General features: G+C 37.1%; 1 protein-coding gene across 1 annotated transcript in view; it reads left to right on the top strand.

The window, feature by feature from the left end:
• The first annotated feature begins 17149 nt into the window (after nucleotides 1-17149).
• Nucleotides 17150-17231, top strand: part of COL19A1 (collagen type XIX alpha 1 chain) — a 184603-nt gene continuing 184521 nt past the window's right edge. Inside the window, exon 1 of the mRNA XM_005518585.3 lies at nucleotides 17150-17230. The gene's annotated coding sequence lies outside the window, so the exon portion shown is untranslated. The remainder of the gene's footprint in view (nucleotide 17231) is intronic.

Below are 17231 nucleotides of genomic sequence, written 5' to 3'. Positions count from 1 at the left end.
GTTTTCAAAAGAAGCAATGATATCATGATGAGGAAAACAGATGGTCACCTTGGGTTGGGAATAAGTTTTTCTCAATATTTAGTGGAATTGAGGGAAAAAGTACATGAAGTGGCTTAGCATACACTGGTGTTCTCCCCAGCATACACGTCAGCACTGGCATATTGTTTTTCGGCTAGCCAATGTCAAAGGCTGAATCACCATTTTTGGAGGATAAAGATAGACTTTCTGTGCCATCAGTTCACTTTTTGTGTCTATTTAGGCAAAAAAAATTAGTCCTTCTCAACCAGAATTTTATAATAAATTCCATTAAATAATTTATTTAAATAATTGATATAACTTTGTATAATCAATATATATAATAATTGAAGTACTTAAAATGGCAAAGTCCCTAAAACATGAATTTCTAAAGAAAAATTAAAACTGGCATAGTTTGCAACTAGTAAATTCCTTATGAAAGCACAGAGCTGTCTCAAGGTGGAGAGGAATAGCCAATCTGTGCACTAAGATGTGTGTTTTTTCTTGTTGTGGTGGTATTGAAGAAGAGTAAAGGGTTTTTTTTAAAATTCTTATTTATTTTGGAACAGAGGTTGTCCTCCTAGAGGTTGCAACATGCAAATAAAAATAAAAACTTGAGTCAGAAATTTAGAATTAATCTATGCAAGACTTTTGAGTGGTTTTCTTTTCATGAATTATTAAAAACTGCATGGTAATGTTTATGGAGTTTCCTTTTTATTCTTGGTTCCTTGGTTTGTTTACTTGAACAAAACCAGAATTTTTAAAAAGGAGTCTGAGGGCAGAAGATGTGATTCATTTCTCCAGGACATAGAGAGTGTAAGTTACTTTCTTTAAGAAGGGTTGCAAAAACAATTAGAGCCTTCAAGGTTCTCAATTTATTTTTTCTTTTTTTTTTTTTTCTGAAATCAATAACTAAAAGCTTTTCTGAATGCAAATTATAGTTCTGCATGAAGTGTTAAGAACAAAAGTAACATGCACTTCCACAACAGAAGTGTGTGAACATTCCCACCACAAAAAGGAGTGTGACTGTTGTTTTCCCATGAAACTTTCGGCAAAGATACTGCTAGTCTTTAGAACATGGGAAAACTGCAGCCAAGGCATAAACATGGAAGGAAAATGTCTGGAGATCTTCCCAGGATGCACCGAAGAAACAAGATGGAAAGTAAGCAAAACAATAGATTAAATTCTGACCCTTTGAATTTAATGGAAAAGCTGCCACTAAATTTAGCTAAGTATTGATACTACTGGGAAGGGCATAGTGTAATCATCATTATGCTCCATGGGCAGTGAGCTGCTTTGATGTCTGTGTCAAAAAGTTACACAGAATTTTTCATAGTTTAGGGTGTGAGCAAAGTGAGGAGTACCTTCTTGTGCACAGAAAAAAGTATGTAATTTGGAATCACCATCTTGGAAAAGATGCTCTCAGGAAGAAGTGATAGAATTTTAAAGGTTCTGACCCACAAGGAACAGAGAATAGAGAATAATTAGTTATGCTCATATCAAAAGAAAATGGGCACAAAATAAATCAACAAGCAGCAGACTTAGAAAGAGAGTACTTTGTAAAATTTAAACAAAAAGTTACTCTTAACATAGGATGATTTGAATACCAAGTATGCATAGGTTAAAAATTAATAGAGAAATTCATGGATGAGAGGTCTGTCAAGCAGTATTAAGCACTAGTGCAGAGAAGCAGCCTCCAGCTCAGAAGGCCCCTAAGCAGGGGAGTGCCAGAATGGACAGGATTTGCAAGGGAAGATTGTTAAGCTTTCCCTGTTTTCCTAAAGGTTTGTTTTGACATTAAAAGGTCAATATAGGAAGCTGTACAGTTTTTCAGTCATCTCTCTTACTATGTTTCAGATAGTTCAGCTCAGTATGCCTGTTCTAGGACATCAACAAAGGCTGGGGTTTGTCAATTTGATGGTGTTAGAGGGTAATCTTCATGATAAAGGTGAATTTCTTCTGGCTCAGAAGACTGATTCAAAGCCATCTACATTATTTAAAGCCAGCATATGGACTGCATAAAGAATCCTGGGCATCAAGGGCTGTCTAGAAGCATAGAAGAGGTTATTTTTATATTTTAATGAACAGTACAAACAGGTAAGCCTCATCTCTCAAAATAGGACTTAAGCCCATATCCAGGAGCACAAGAAGTTGCCTGTTATTTCAGAACAGGGGAAAAAGTAGGCTTTATGCTTCCATTCTCTCTTCCAAGAGAGAGTTGATGAATCTAATTTTCTCAGTTCAAGAAACAGACATAAACTGGAGTGGGTCCAGAGGAGGGTCACCAGGGTGTTGGACTGTGTAGTACTTGTTTTGTGTGGAGATCTGAGGGAGCTGGGCTTGTTCAGCCCACAGAAGAGATGGCTGTGGATCCCAACAGCAGGCTGGCAGGGAGGCTGGCCAAACAATGGAGTCAGTAGGGCACAGCCGGAGAAGTGACAGTAGGCATACATTAAAATAGGAGGACTGAATATATGGGGGAAAAAAGGTGTAAGGATAATTAACCAGTGGAGAAAATAGCCCAGATAGGATTTGCGACATCTATTCTTGAAGGTTTACAAAATTTGACTGATAAAACCTTGAGCAAGTTGGTCTGGATTCATTGTGACCCTGTTTTGAGCATGAGGTTGGACAAGAAAGATGCCAAAGAATCACTTCCAACCTGAACACGTCAGTGATTTATGCCGTTGGCACAGCAACTGTATTTAGACTGAAGATAAGATTTTAGAGAATGCAAAGGAAAACATTATTCTCAGCAATTACACCAGAAATTGGATAGTAGGGCAGTAGTACAAAGCAATATCCTAGAGAGGAAGAATAGCATGGGATTACGGCTGCTGATTGTGAAGTATTATCATTAAGATCTTTTTGATCAGAAGTGGCACAGCAGTAGTTACCTCTGTAGTTTTGACTTCACAGAAGAGCAAATTATTCTACTTTCTGCCACTTCTGTCCTATCTAAAATGAATGCTCTGTAATGACGTGGATCATTTATCAGTTAGTTTTCAGTGAACACGGATGCAAACACTGCTCTGTATATGCCTGTAACCTGAGACAAAAGCTTTAAACACATGAAGTCAAATGAACTGATTCTGGTGCTAGAACAGGTTTCCTAGAGAAGATGTGGATGCCACAGTGCTGGCAGTGTCCAAGACCAGGTTGGATGGAACTTTGAGCAACCTGGTCTAGTGCAAGGTGTCCTTGTCCATGGCAGGATGACGGGAGCTAGATGACCTTTAAGGTCCCTTCACACCCAAACCATTCTATGATTCTAAACCAACTGTGCAGAGCCAGGCATGTGTATGTACATAGTGAGGAGCAATCTCAGAGTCTTGATTCAGTATTGAAAGTTCTGGCTTGTATAATGTTCTACAAGACCCAAAGGAATGCTAGGGCTTCAAGCTACCACTAAGACTTACTGTTCCCTGTACCCAGTAAAGCAAACAGCAGGGGTGGATCCATGTCACAGTAATACCTGACAAGGATTCAGTTTAAGGTACTCTTCCTGTTTCATTACTTCCTGCAGGTGAACTGCTTTCCTCTTTGGGTTGCAGCTGAATAATCATTGAAGGAGGTAAGGGAAACAGATGGTATTAATAGAGGAATAGTGATATCGAAACTCACCATTTTTTAATCGGTGACTCAAATAAATAGTTTTTAGTCAACTTATAATAGCCAACGGCAGCAATTTAGGCGTAGGAATCCCGTTTAAGTGACAGAAGCCGGGCTATCCGGGGCATTTTCCGCTCTTGGCCACCAGAGGGCTCCCGCGGCGCAGCTCTCCAGAGTCGTTTCCGTGCAGGAGGTTTTCCAGAGATCTCAGGAGAGCAAATCTCCTAAGCTTTACTTGGAGAAATTTTGCTTTTCCGCAGAAGTTTTAGCATAGCAAGAACTTCGGGAGATGGTGTGTAATATATAAATGATTTATCTTTTTTAAGTTAAGTATGTATCAGTTTTAAATCAAATTTTTCAAAACAAATCTTACTTTTTTTGTCAAGCTCAGTCACTATTAATGGCACCATTGCTTTCCAAAGCATTGAAGCATATGATTCCGTGCCATCGCAAAAATTTCCATTTCTCTAGATATGCACAGCTAGAGCTTACCTGAACTCTGCTATTTCTTCACCATATATTCAAGGCAGAATTATTTTCTATTAATGTATTACTAAATTACCTAAAATATTCTTTCCAATATTTGCAACCACAGCATTTCCTTTCTGAACCCTGATGAACTTGGTAATTCAAGAACAGATAGAAAATCATAATAAACATGGTCCTGTTGATCTTTTCACCTTCATCTTCCAGTCTCTGTTGGTCTCTTATTTGTTACATGACAGACACACTAATAGGAGTTTGTACAGTCCTGTATTTCTATGTATTAACAGATCCCAGTGACTGTTCTCCCTCCCTTATTCCAGCAACTATTTTGCTTTGTCGTGAAAGTGCTCAGTTAATTTGCCAGATTCTGTCCCCAATTTTTTTCGCACAAAATAAAAGTGATACAGACAGTAGTTTTCTGTGCAAAATAGTAGAAATGTAGATATTGTTTTGTAAAATGATGCATGGCAGGTATTCACTTAAATGATTATGTGCTTGTATTTATTTTGTGCGTATATTTGCTTTGATTTTAGAAACCCTGCCACTTTTGTTTTTTCACTGGGTTATTATTTGCTTTCTTATAGTCAGCAAATTAAACAAGTCCATCAGAAATTTTGCTCTATTTAAGGTAACTGTTTGCTACAATGTCTCCAAAGTTTTAACCGGAGGAAAGAACAGCCCAAAAGAACCAGGTGCACAGGCCTTACTTTCTGTAGAAGCAAACATCAAAATATCCCACAAAGCACTTTTTAGTCACTCCAAGAAGGAAAACCCTGGTGGGAATCTCGTATGAAGAAGAGTTGAAAATACGTACCCAGATGTGTTGGTAGTCAAATTTTTTGGCCATCATTTTATGGCTAACATTTTCCTGGTTTTTCAATGTTGGCTGCATAAAAGATGTAGAGCAAGTACAGTCTGCAAAGAAGACACTGTTTGCTTTCTGCTTGTCACAGCATACTTCCTATTACAGGAGAGTATTTTTTGGCATGGGAATGGTCTTTGATTATGACAGAAAAGTCTTCAGGATACCTAATAGCAACCTACACACAGGGCAAGGTCATTGAGAAAAATGAAGCTCAGTGATTCGCAAGTACACAATGGGAGGGTGGCAGCTGAGCACAATCAGAAACGAGAGAGGTTCCAACTGGATATGAAGAGAAATCTTTCCACCATGAGGACAGTCAAGCAGGATGTCTGCAGAGATCTCTCTCCTTGGAGGCCTTCAAGCCCTGACTTGCTTCACTACCTGCTGCTGATTACTATTTCTGTAGCACATCACACCAGCACTCTTACACTGGTAAAGTCATTCTGTTGTAGACATTGCTTAAATTTTCCCCTGCCTTACCTGGTGTAATCAGTTTATTTTCAGTTTGTTGTTAGATAAGGTATCAGTTCCACTTGTCCACATTTGCACATGGTCTCCAATGTGCGGACTCTATAATGTTACCTATAATGTTGTAATGGAAATGTCATCTAGCAAGCATGTATGTTTTACCCTGTTTTCTACAACATAACTTGTACTTGTTGGTCTTTTGTAAATTAGTTCATTTGTATTTTTGTGCTCTTTTAAGTAGCATACTCAGAGTGTAATATTTTCTAGCATTCTACAAGTTGATTTAAAACATTTTCCAATGTGTAAGTATTTGTATTATGACTGTTATGACATTCACCATCATCTTTGCTCATATTGATCACCTTTGAAGTCCTAGCCATTGCAGATGTTATCAGGTTTTATTCTATTTGGGTTTTAGTTGTGTTGATTTTTGGCATCATTCAAACAAATAATACACTACATCAATGTGTTGAAAATACAAGCGCTTTCTTTAAACACACCTGACATCTAAAGGATAGATTTCTAAATTAATTTAAAGCATTAATTTTTGTTGTTATTAGCAATTTTCTCCTTCACAACAGGGTTCTCTAGATATATCTCTACTGGAGACTATTCATATGCCTACCACTAAAATTGGACTGTTTTTATAAGTAAAGCAGGTCTGCAAGCAAGGTCTCAGTGCACATTTTTGTATGAGAGAAAGCAGCTCTGAATGATAGTAGCATACTATCCTACTTGATAGTAGTGATAAATCAAATGTTTTTGAAAAATAAGCAGTTACAAGTTAGATGAGACAGATTGCTAAGCAACTTCAAAATTTGTTTCAATCCTACTTTTCCCATTACAGTTTTCCAGTTGTCAGAAAAATAATGTTCTCACATGTACTTAGAACATTCCCTTAAAATTTGGAAATTGCTCAGCTGGCTTGCTGCAAAACTATCACATTACTGCTAGATAAACATCATTAAGTTGAGTGCAAGGCTTTGCTTTCCTTGTCTAGAAAACATTGTGAACAGCTTGCTGTTGATATGAAAATGACTGAGTAGGAAATAATGGTATGTCCATTTTTGTAGGGTGATTAAGACTGTCCAGGAGAAAGGTGATACAGTGAAATCAAATACAAGGTTGTATTTGTGGGAGCAAATAGCTAACCTTACTGAGCTTCATACAGCATTTTGGAAAGTTGAAACATTTTAAGGGAGGTAACAGTAGCTTCAAAATACTGGGATGGCTTAAAAAAAGTTGGGATTTAACAGAAAGAAATGCTAAGTAGCAGTAGTGTAGCTGCGCTACTGCTTTATATGGTATTGATCATGTAACTCTGCCATTGTGCAGCTTCCACTGTCCAAGCATTCTGCTTGCTAATTGATGGCAATGAGCAGGAATGGTCCCAGAAAAAGATTCAAACCAACCAAAAAAAAACCCACCTACCACAAAACCACTTTGTAGCAAAAAACAGATGAAATAAAGCAAAAGCTCCTTCAATCCATCTTTGTTATTGAGAAAGAGTTGAGAAGGGCCTAAGTTTGTATGTAGTAATAAGACTTCTGATACCATAAGGCTATTTAACAGATAAAGGCATATCATAATCCAAGCAAGCAGTCTCTCTCTGGTATATTTATTTCTTAATTGTGCTCTCTCTGAGGATGACAGGAAGCATTGGTCATACTTGCTGTTTAGAGTGAAATCCTGGCTCCACTGAGTCCTGACTCACAGCAATAGCTGCTAAGGGGAGGTCACATAAAGCAGGTATGACATTCTGGCCCAAATGAAGTTTATGCCAAAGCGTACACTGCATACACTTAGTGAATTCAAAATTTCATTCTAAATTTAAAAACTTACCAAATTCCCATGTTTACCAGAAAAACAAAGGTGCTTTACTTCCACTGAATTTTTAGTTCTCTTTTGTTCATTCTTTCCACTGAGATCCTGGAGTGGAGCTATATAGCAGCAGCATCCTGCAAGCAGCACAGGAGACAACAACCATGTCATAAATAAGCAAATCTCACAGCAGAAGGAAAGGTCATTAATGGAACTGGGATCAGTCCTGTGGGAGAAAGTTTATTTCAGGAAAAACAGTAAGAAAAGGAATGACAAAAATTTGTTTCTAGATAAGGATTTTTTTAATACGTTTAAAAATGTTTCAGTTTTTAAATTAACCATATTGACATTTTTTCAGTGTTATTTAGGCAGAAATTAAGTTGAAGCTATTTTCAGGGGGGGTTCTCATTGTGCTATTTTAATAGTAAAGGATATTCTATTTTAATTTTTCCTGACTTGTGGTGTTCTTGTTCTTAATGCTGATAGGTTTTCTGTAAATCATTGTCAAATGAACTTCTCAACTGTCAAAGTTATGAAGACATTTTAATACATATTTTAATTTCAGAGAAAAGAAGCTGAAATATGGGGGAAGATGGGGAAATTATGGCTCCCCATAATTATGGCTTCATTATGGATTAAATATTTCTTAAGGCATCAAAAGCACACCCCTTGGCTACAACAGAAAAGTGAGATCCAATCCTTAATTGAATCTGATTTATAGCGGGTTTTTTTCTATGCCCACTTACACATCTGGAATGAACAATATAATGATGCTTCACTCTTGCCACCATTTACTGATAAACAGAAGAAACTTACAGGACTTTAAAATTGCTAAGATATTAAAAAAGATTATGCAGCTGCCTTGCATAGTATTCTCTACTAAAGAGGTTGAATGAATCTGATTGTATCAAGATTTGCTTGTGTTTCATTAACAAAGAGATAAAAAGGAATCTAGCCCTAATCTAGACAAGCCCATTTGGCTACCCTATGTCAAAGGATACCCTAGTATCTTAATTTTCACTTCTGTTTCTTAGTTTTTGTCTTATGGCCTCAGCTTCTGACTCTCATACTGTAAATAATTCAAAAGATAGAGTAGGAAATAATTAAATTATTCTATGTTTTATATTTTAGTTATCCTAGTTTACATAGGTGAGCAGTGATAGCCTCCCATGTGCTAAATGACATCCTGCCTCCTGCCCCTTTTCCTTGCATGGTTTTCCTTGCCTTGTCTCTCCTGTCTAGAGAGAGCTGTCATCATGCAGGCAAGGCACAGGATTGGGGAGTTTGATGGGACAGTTTTTGAACTCAAAGTGATGGCAATGGCATAGACTGAGAAGCATTTAAGATTTCTGAGTTAATTTCTGACATGAAAAATTACGCTAAGGTGGAGATCTGGGCTGTTACGACTATCTTCCATAATTCCTGGGACCATCTTAAATGCAAGTGGAGAACGTTCTTTTACAAATTTGTTTAATACTTTGATAAAATCATAGGATTGTAATTCTTCCACTGAAAATATTACTTAAAATTTTACCATCTCTTAGATAAAGTTAGATTATATTTTAAAAAGATATGCACACCTTTGCTATTGGCCAAGGTAAGTTTGTGTTAATGAAACTCTTGAGGAGACCTGCTCTGAATATAAATGGAAGGCCTTTATGTAGATGTAACTGAAAATTCTTATTTAATCATGTCTGCTGCAGGCAATGCTTCTGGAATATTCATTTAAGTCCTCTGTATATAGAATTTGACTCAGTTTATTATTATCAGTCCAATTTACTTTGTGAACAATTTACATAATTATAAAAATGTGTTGTAGTAGTGTAGGTCATTTTTATAGTTAACTTTTAGCCATGAAAAGAATATAAATATTTCTAAATACATAAGACTATTTTATCTAAAGATATCTAAAAGTGGTCATAAAGTTTATTGAAACCGGTTGAAAGCCCACAAATTCTTTAAAACATTTATCCATGCCCAGAAGCAGTTCAGAAACTAAGGCTGAAGTTAAGAACACTGCCACTAAAATCAAGAGAGACACTTACAAAGAACAGTTAACCCCAAATCTGTATTTTCCAAGGGGAATTAGTTTAGACATCTCAGGTGCCTCACATGACTTGCATTCAGGTTTCACCCTACTTGCTGTTTGCTTACACCTGTAGACAGGAGCATAACTCGTTTCCACAATTCCCTTGGCCTGAACTAACTGATAATGCCTAAAGCTGGATTTAAACTTGTGATTAAACTACTTTTGGTTTATTAACTCTGTGGTCTTCACACCACAGGAACACAGAAAATCAAGTGAATGTGTATAATGCTTTGTCTTGCTGTAATTGCAGAAGTGTGCTTAGATGTAGACAGCTTCTTTCTCTGTAGACAGCTTTTTTTCTCTGGTAGCACTTCCTCAGAGGTTTGCTGTGATGTACCACAGACAGCCAAGGGATACACTCATACTCCCACTGATTTATGCAGCAAAGCTCAGTACTAGGGAGGACTCTGTAGGATGTTTGCCAGATTTGTCATTTGGAAGTAGGCTAGTCTAATTTGGCAGTCAAACCCAGGTTCTGATTGCAAGAAATAATTCTGTGGGAATGATAAACCCTGTGTAAGAACAAATGTGTGCCTCATGAAAGCTCTTGTTTTTGGTTATTTCTTCTTCTTACAGGCCTTCTGTGGTTGGAGTTTCTGGGGTTTTTTTGCTTGATTTAGGTTTTTGTTTCTTTTTCACTTCTGCCAACAGGCTTAGTGTATTCTGTTTTAGCCTATTTTTTTTCTAATTTTATTCTCCAGGCATCAAATCCTCTGTTGAAGTGAATTTTAAAGTTCCCTAAAGACCAGTGAAGTATCTGTAACTTGTTAACAGCTCCTTAAAGAAGTAACCTCTATTCTAAGTCCTGGGAAATGGAATAATATTGCAATAGGAGAGACAAGCTCAATGTTGCTGATGAATCTTTGAGCAACCCAGTCCTAGAACAGTTTGTGAGTTCTTATTTTTTAACAAATCTGACTTATAGTTTTAACAAGTGAACCAGAATTACTTCTTCACAAATAGGTTCGGAAGCATGTCAAGCTATGATTATTCATACTAAAAACAAATTTGGACAAACACTATTTTGTTACAAAAAAAAAGCTGTTTCTTTGTGAAAAGTGTCTTCCCCTTGTAGAAGCCCTGAAGAGCTAATATGCACTGATAGGGGTGGAGCCAACCAAGGATTGTTGGAAATAATACACTGTGAGAAAGAACAAGATGTTGTTGGAGAAGAGGGGAGGGCATATGGAGGTGAGGCAGCACTTTTCTGGGAAAAATGTCCTTGTTTTGGCTCCTGGAGATATGTACAACTCAGTACAGCACTGGCACCGGAGTGAGGTGAAGAAGCTGGCATGGACTTCAAGGATCAAAACGACCCAAGTTCCCTGAAACCCTCCAACCCATTTCCAGAAAGGTCTAGAAGAACCAATTGCACATGCTAACTGATTTACTTAGAATGAAACTTAACTCTACAAGGGCAACAAAAAAGTATCTCCACAGGTCTGGGCGCATCAGCTGGATCAACACTGGAGCCAAGACTGACTTCCTTCCTTCCTTCCTGCCTTCCTTCCTTCCTTCCTTCCTTCCTGCCTTCCTTCCTGCCTTCCTTCCTGCCTTCCTTCCTTCCTTCCTGCCTTCCTTCCTGCCTTCCTGCCTGCCTTCCTGCTTTCCTTCCTGCCTGCCTTCCTGCCTGCCTTCCTTCCTGCCTGCCTTCCTGCCTTCCTTCCTGCCTGCCTTCCTGCCTTCCTTCCTGCCTTCCTTCCTGCCTGCCTTCCTGCCTGCCTTCCTGCCTTCCTGCCTCCCTTCTTGCCACATGCTTACCCTAGGAGATCACGATGTGAAAATATTTGTCATGTAAAAATATAACCTCACTAAACAGTTTCAGGATGCCAGTCTAAGCTGTTGGAACATAGTTGGTTCCAGCTTTAATAATTGGTTCCAACACAATTAGTCAATGGCTAATTGGCAAGATTAATCACACAGTTTACTAACAAGATTTATCTGGATTCCACTTACCAGGAAAGGGAAGAAACCAAGGCAGTTTGTGGCAACTCCAGGCTTCATGAAAATGGCATGTTCATGCTAAATCACTTGGCCTTTCTCCAAAATTAAATTTCTCCATTGTGTACAAACCAGTTTTGACATGCCAGAAATAAACAACTTAGAGATTGAGGCAAATGTTACTCTTGATACATTACATGGCTACATTTGTTTAAGAACCTTCAATTTACTTAAATAGTGGCCTTTCTAGGAGGTAGCACTGGAATTTGCATTCCTAGTTAGCAGGAAAATTTTTTTGAATCACAGGGCATAAACACACAGATAGTCATGAAAATACGGTCTGATAGGCTCTCCCTTTGGACTGTCATCTTCTATTAGTGCTGAAATCCTCAGCTCCCAAAAATACATAAATACACAGGGTGATACAGGATGTTGACTTGCAATATGTATAGGTCAGTAGGCTGGTTTAGAGGGCATGAGAGAGCCAGATCTTTTTTTCACTTTTTTGCATCTACTTCTGTCTTCTAGCTGCAGTCTTTTTGACACTACTGAATTCAGGGTTCTTTTACATCAGAGACCATAACTAGATAACTCTAGGCTTACACATCAAGCTTACATAAATCTACAAAATTACTTTCTTAAAAGTATAATGGTTAAACCCTGAGAATATTACTCCTAGATGAGAGGCAAATAAAGTACATGGATGCAGAGATACAGATTAAATATGCACTTATTATGACTTTCTAGATTATTGTGCCTATTTATTCAGCAATAAATATAAAAAAGTACTTGTCATTTTAATATTTCATTTTTATGTTGTTTGTCAGTATTGAAACTGAGCACTGAAACACCATAATAGTAAATAGCTCTGCATGAATTCAGAATCCTGGATGTGTTAATATAATTGTAGCTACTATGTTGATAAAAACGATGATCACTATATATCAGTTAGTATGGCATATGCAAATTTAAAGAAGTTACTTTCTGAAAATTTGAAACTCTTTATAACTAGACCTAAAAAGGGGGTTATTTATCCTAGTAGTATTCAATTTTTAAATAACATTTGGGCAAATTTGCTGTCTAGAAAAGACACAACAGTAGGAGAGACCGGCTAATACTGAGACCTGAGAACTCTCAGACATATTTGTTAAAATTAAAATTCTATGCTTCATCTTGCTGAAGTTAAAAGAAAACAGGCGCAGAGTATTCTCTGAGCTGAAATAATGCTGTCCATTAAGCCTGCAGGTCTTACACAGCCTGGTCTATTTGTAGGATCTTAAACTTTGCTGATACCTTTTTATTTTGCTCTTCATCTTCCTTTTCACAATATTTGCATTATATGAATTTTAAATTAATACATTTTACTGATTTGTAGATGCTTTCCGACTGTGTGTAGGATTTTACCATATTCGTACAGAAATATTGGGTAAACACCTATACATCCCAGTAAATCTGCCTAAAACTTTGACCTTTTTATTATGTATAATGACTTTTAAAGACTTATGGATACTTCAATCTAAAATAAGCCAGATGCGCTTTGACTTGTTTTGGAAAATCACCTTTCAGCTCTTTGCTTCCTTAATCATCTGTTTTACCACTTACTTTTTTTCTTGTGCAATGCAAAAGCCACCAAAAGGCATGTATTTTCTGCTTTACAGGGAGGGCAGATTCCATATGAAGGCAAGAAGAGTAAGAAGAATTGTGGTAAGAAGAATTGTGGTAAAGTTTTGTTGTTTTTTTTTTTTTTTTTTTTATTGTGTATGTCTTTGGTTCATCAAACAATAGAACTTGTGGCAAGCTGTTTAGGGTATGGCTATATATAGGAAGAAAAAGGAAAGTATGCATTTTATTAGATAAGGAACATTTTAATGCTATTAATCTTAGCACTGTTTCTCTCAGCCTGGACTGATGTTTTTACTGAATTCTGCAAATCCAGAAGTGTTTCAGGTTTGAATAATTTAGCTTTTGAATTTTTGAACTACCACTTTAAAGAGAAGTATATATTGAGAAATGTATTTTTCTGGAATATTAATGAATACTGTTTAAAGCATATGATACAGCTTTTGGCACATTTACAACTGGTAAATATAAGCAATATATCATGACATTGATCTATTTACTTTGAAATGTATCTATTTTGAATTAAAATGCCACTATTAAAATATGAAACATATTAGGACCAAATAGCACTAAACACTGTGAATGAGTATTTTTTTGAGATTGGGTTTTTCAGTGGCGTTGGAATTCAAGATAAAGAATGTACCTTTTTTCTTTTCATTTTCTTTCTTTGGTTGCTGTACTATATATACTTTATATTTACTAGCAATTGTTGATTTTAAGACATGTTGTAAAGCATCAAAGAGTGAAGAAAATGCCTGAGCTAAGACAAAAAATACCACAAAACTATAATAAGTATTCTGAAAACTATAGTTTTTTGAGTTATTTTGGCCCCTCTACTGAAAATCTGAGTGCTGCTTAAGTGTGCAGTAGAAGAAGTAGCAGTTGGGTTTTTTTCTTTTTGTCTTCTATAGCAGAAACGAAGTGACATCCAGCTTTTCTGTTGGCTTTGCTGCTTAGGAGTGCTTAGTATGTGTGCACATGCATATAAATAATTCCCTTTTCATGTAGTTTTTTGCCAAAGTGCCCTCATTTGAGTGACATTTTTGCTCCATTTACATAGATGTTAAAATTTCCATTAACTTCCCCAGGGCTGGAATTCCACCTGTTTCGTCTAAGTTCACCATAGTTCACCCTCATGTATTTAAAAGCATTTATATTTTAATTGCTTCAGTGGAATGCAGTTGTCGTGACCGGCAAATCTTGCAGAGGGCAGAAAGGATCATCTGGCAAGGAACAATGCCACATAAGGGCTTACACAACGGAACAGAAATACTGAGCACTACATTCAGGGAGAAATTGCATGGTAAGGGGCATTTCAAATTAATCTTCTTTTACACAATTTTTTTCAAGTAGGACACTGATGCTTTTAAACAGTTTTGTCCAAGTTTGCAGCTTCATTCCTGCATACGTGTTGTTGTAAGCAACAGTTTAAAATGTGGGTCTAACGAGATGAAGACAAATCTGTTAACACTGCACAGACAGAGCAAATTATGCAACTTGGCTGGTTTGGTTATCTATTCATGACAAAAAAAGAAACAAAGGGTGAAAGTGAGTGTTAGCAATAAAGAAAAGTTTTCTATAAAAATAAGTCAGTGCTTTAGCCCCTCCCAGTTCTCTCACCTTTTCCCCCTGCATCTTGCCTGCAACTGCAGTTGTAGTAAAAGCTGTTCAGTGGAGCAGTTTCGCATTGGCACAGGAGATGGAATGTTCTCTGCATGTCTGTGCTAAGTATGGCTTCAAACCTAAATTTCTCTACTTTCTGCTTCTTAGTGTATTTGCCTCAACTCTTTTCTGGATCCAGGTCTAACTCTGTCTTCTGTGTGCTTTAGCTAAACTCTGAGATAACTGGAAAAATGTGTTGCTGCAAAGACAAGATGGAATATCATCCATTTGCTGCTGCTGCTGCTTCATCTTGGATTATCAGTTTTTCCGGTACTTCCTGGATTTAAAGCAGATAAGACAATGTACAGACATTTTCACTGGAGTGCATCAGTAACTGCAGGTGAGGAAGTGTTTGGGATTTCTAAGCTGCTACTGGCAACAACAGATGTGTCACCAGTTGTGGTTTAGCTTCTTATATCATGGGAGGCTGAGAGAAGCCATTTTTTGGAGATCATGACAGAGGTTTTTAAACAGTGTGGTTTTTCTTGTTCCCAATTTTTATGTCACTAGTCATTTGAACTGCTAATAATGTGAACGGTGTTGTCCATAAATACATATTATGGCAGTCCCTAATGTGGTGCTCCTCAACTAGTATAAATAACTATTCCTTTGATTTATATGAACCGGAATAATCCTGTTTACTTGAAGATCTGGCCCAGAGTACAGGAAGTGTATGTGTTAGGGTAGGTTGCAGCAGTTTCTAATTCTTCTACTTGCTGCTTTCATGCAGATGTGAAGTGTTTTTCAAGGTTGACATGGTCAAATTACATTATGGTCAACACAAACTCAATAAATCAGGTATTTAGTTTTCTCTTTGTAGTGTCAGTATTTTGCAAGGGAAACAACACCCTTGGTTTAGGAACTGTTTCATTATTGGTTCACCGGAAACGAAGACCATATTTGGGTCTGGACCATGAAACATTACTGAAATTTTAATAGGCAGAAATACTTCTTTAAAGGTAAACTGATTGTATGTCCAAACTCTTACACAATTAAAATGCTTAGCTACTTCAGAGCATATATTTGATTGACATTAATGAGACAGTTTATGTAAGGTAGATGAATCTAGGTATTTAGAGCATATAAAGTGAAGTAAAAAATATAGAATTTTGTCGCTTGAAAGAGCAATGAGAAATGCAGTTCTTCTCAAATAAAAAAAAAATAAATATGATGCCTTTTACTAGGGACAGAGCTTTTACAAAGGGTCTTTCAACTGAGGATCTCACAATTCTGAAATAAAGAATTAGGGCTCAACATTGAAGCCTTTATCAAATGAACAGTCTGAAGGAGAAGAGTGCTTTTATGATTTATCAGCCATGGGATTGGGCTCTTGCACCTCACCCTGAGAGGTAAGACAGCTTTACTTTCTATAATTTACAGAATGAGCAAGCAAGAAGTGTTACTTGCCTAAAGTTACACCACAAGTCTGTGGCAAAGCTGTGGAATAAAACACCCCAGCAGATGTGTACATAAGCTGCAATTTCATCTTTCTCTCATGATTCTAAGTTGGGAAGAACAACAACTGTTTTGAAATTCAAACCAGGAAGATAATCATGTCTTTCCATGTGATTTGTTGGTTATCCTGGCTAGTTATCTTGATTGAAATGAGGAAACACATTCCAAAATCTGCTGAGTGGGTGGGAGGATTTCGAGTATGGGAGCTGGGGGTAGAAGAAAGTTTACTCTATATTTTCTGTTCTGAAGACCAATTGGCTAAATTGATGGTAAGCTGATAAATTTTCATATTAGGACCACCTTTCTTTGTTTTTCTCCCATCAGAATGATTCAACTAGAAAAAGGTAAAATATGTCTTGGATATATATATATAAAAATTAAAAACGTAAACACTACTTTCTGTCTTCTGTATATCTGTTACTTGTTTTACTTGTCTGTGTCCTTCTATCTGGTTCACATTTTTAAGTGCAGTACAGAAAACTGCCACAAGCAGACTTGGAGAACCTGACAAAAGCGCAGTTTGGCACATTCAGATAAGAGCCAGTGGCAGTGCTCAGTCTCACTATTTCATCACAGACAGATGATATTACAAGTGCAAGAACATTCAGGTTTGTAAATGATAGATTTTAAAATGCCAAACAAATTTCAGTAATTCACTGTGCATTACAGCATCAGTGCCATAAATAGGTGTACTCTCTTGGTTTCTTGCATGGCTGATTTTTAAATTTATGATGAACTACATAAAAGTATATAAAATTAAAGTACACTTACACTTAAAAGATAAAAGCTAGTTTCTGCCAGTGTAATAATGTACATAATTGGTTCTTCACAGCTAGAATCCAGACACTCTTTCATTCATGCATTTACACCATGGCTGTCTGATTTATGGAACTGTTGAGAGGGTGCTTTTTAAAGAGGTGGGGGGAAGGAGAAAATAACCCCAAACATTTCTTACATTGTTACCTGACTTGGGACCTACACGTGTGATTATGTAAAATCTATGGCTGTTTGTTCTTTCTTGCAGAGTATTCTGTGCTCACTGAGTGGGAGGGTCACACTGTGAGACTAATAAGGACAGAGCTGCATCCCCCTCTACCACTCTTTGGAGACTCACTCCAGCAACTCCTCGGCACTACAGCAGCTCTCTACAGGAATTTTCAGCGCTTCTGGGGGACACACCAATAAAAAAATTAAAGG

This window comes from Pseudopodoces humilis, chromosome 3 (genome assembly GCF_049639895.1).
Source record: "Pseudopodoces humilis isolate 2021_Gansu_Grassland_sample_001 chromosome 3, ASM4963989v1, whole genome shotgun sequence".
Classification (NCBI taxonomy): Eukaryota; Metazoa; Chordata; class Aves; order Passeriformes; family Paridae; genus Pseudopodoces; species Pseudopodoces humilis.
The sequence above is the reverse complement of the archived record's forward strand: the minus strand, read 5'-3'. Positions and strand labels throughout refer to the sequence as shown.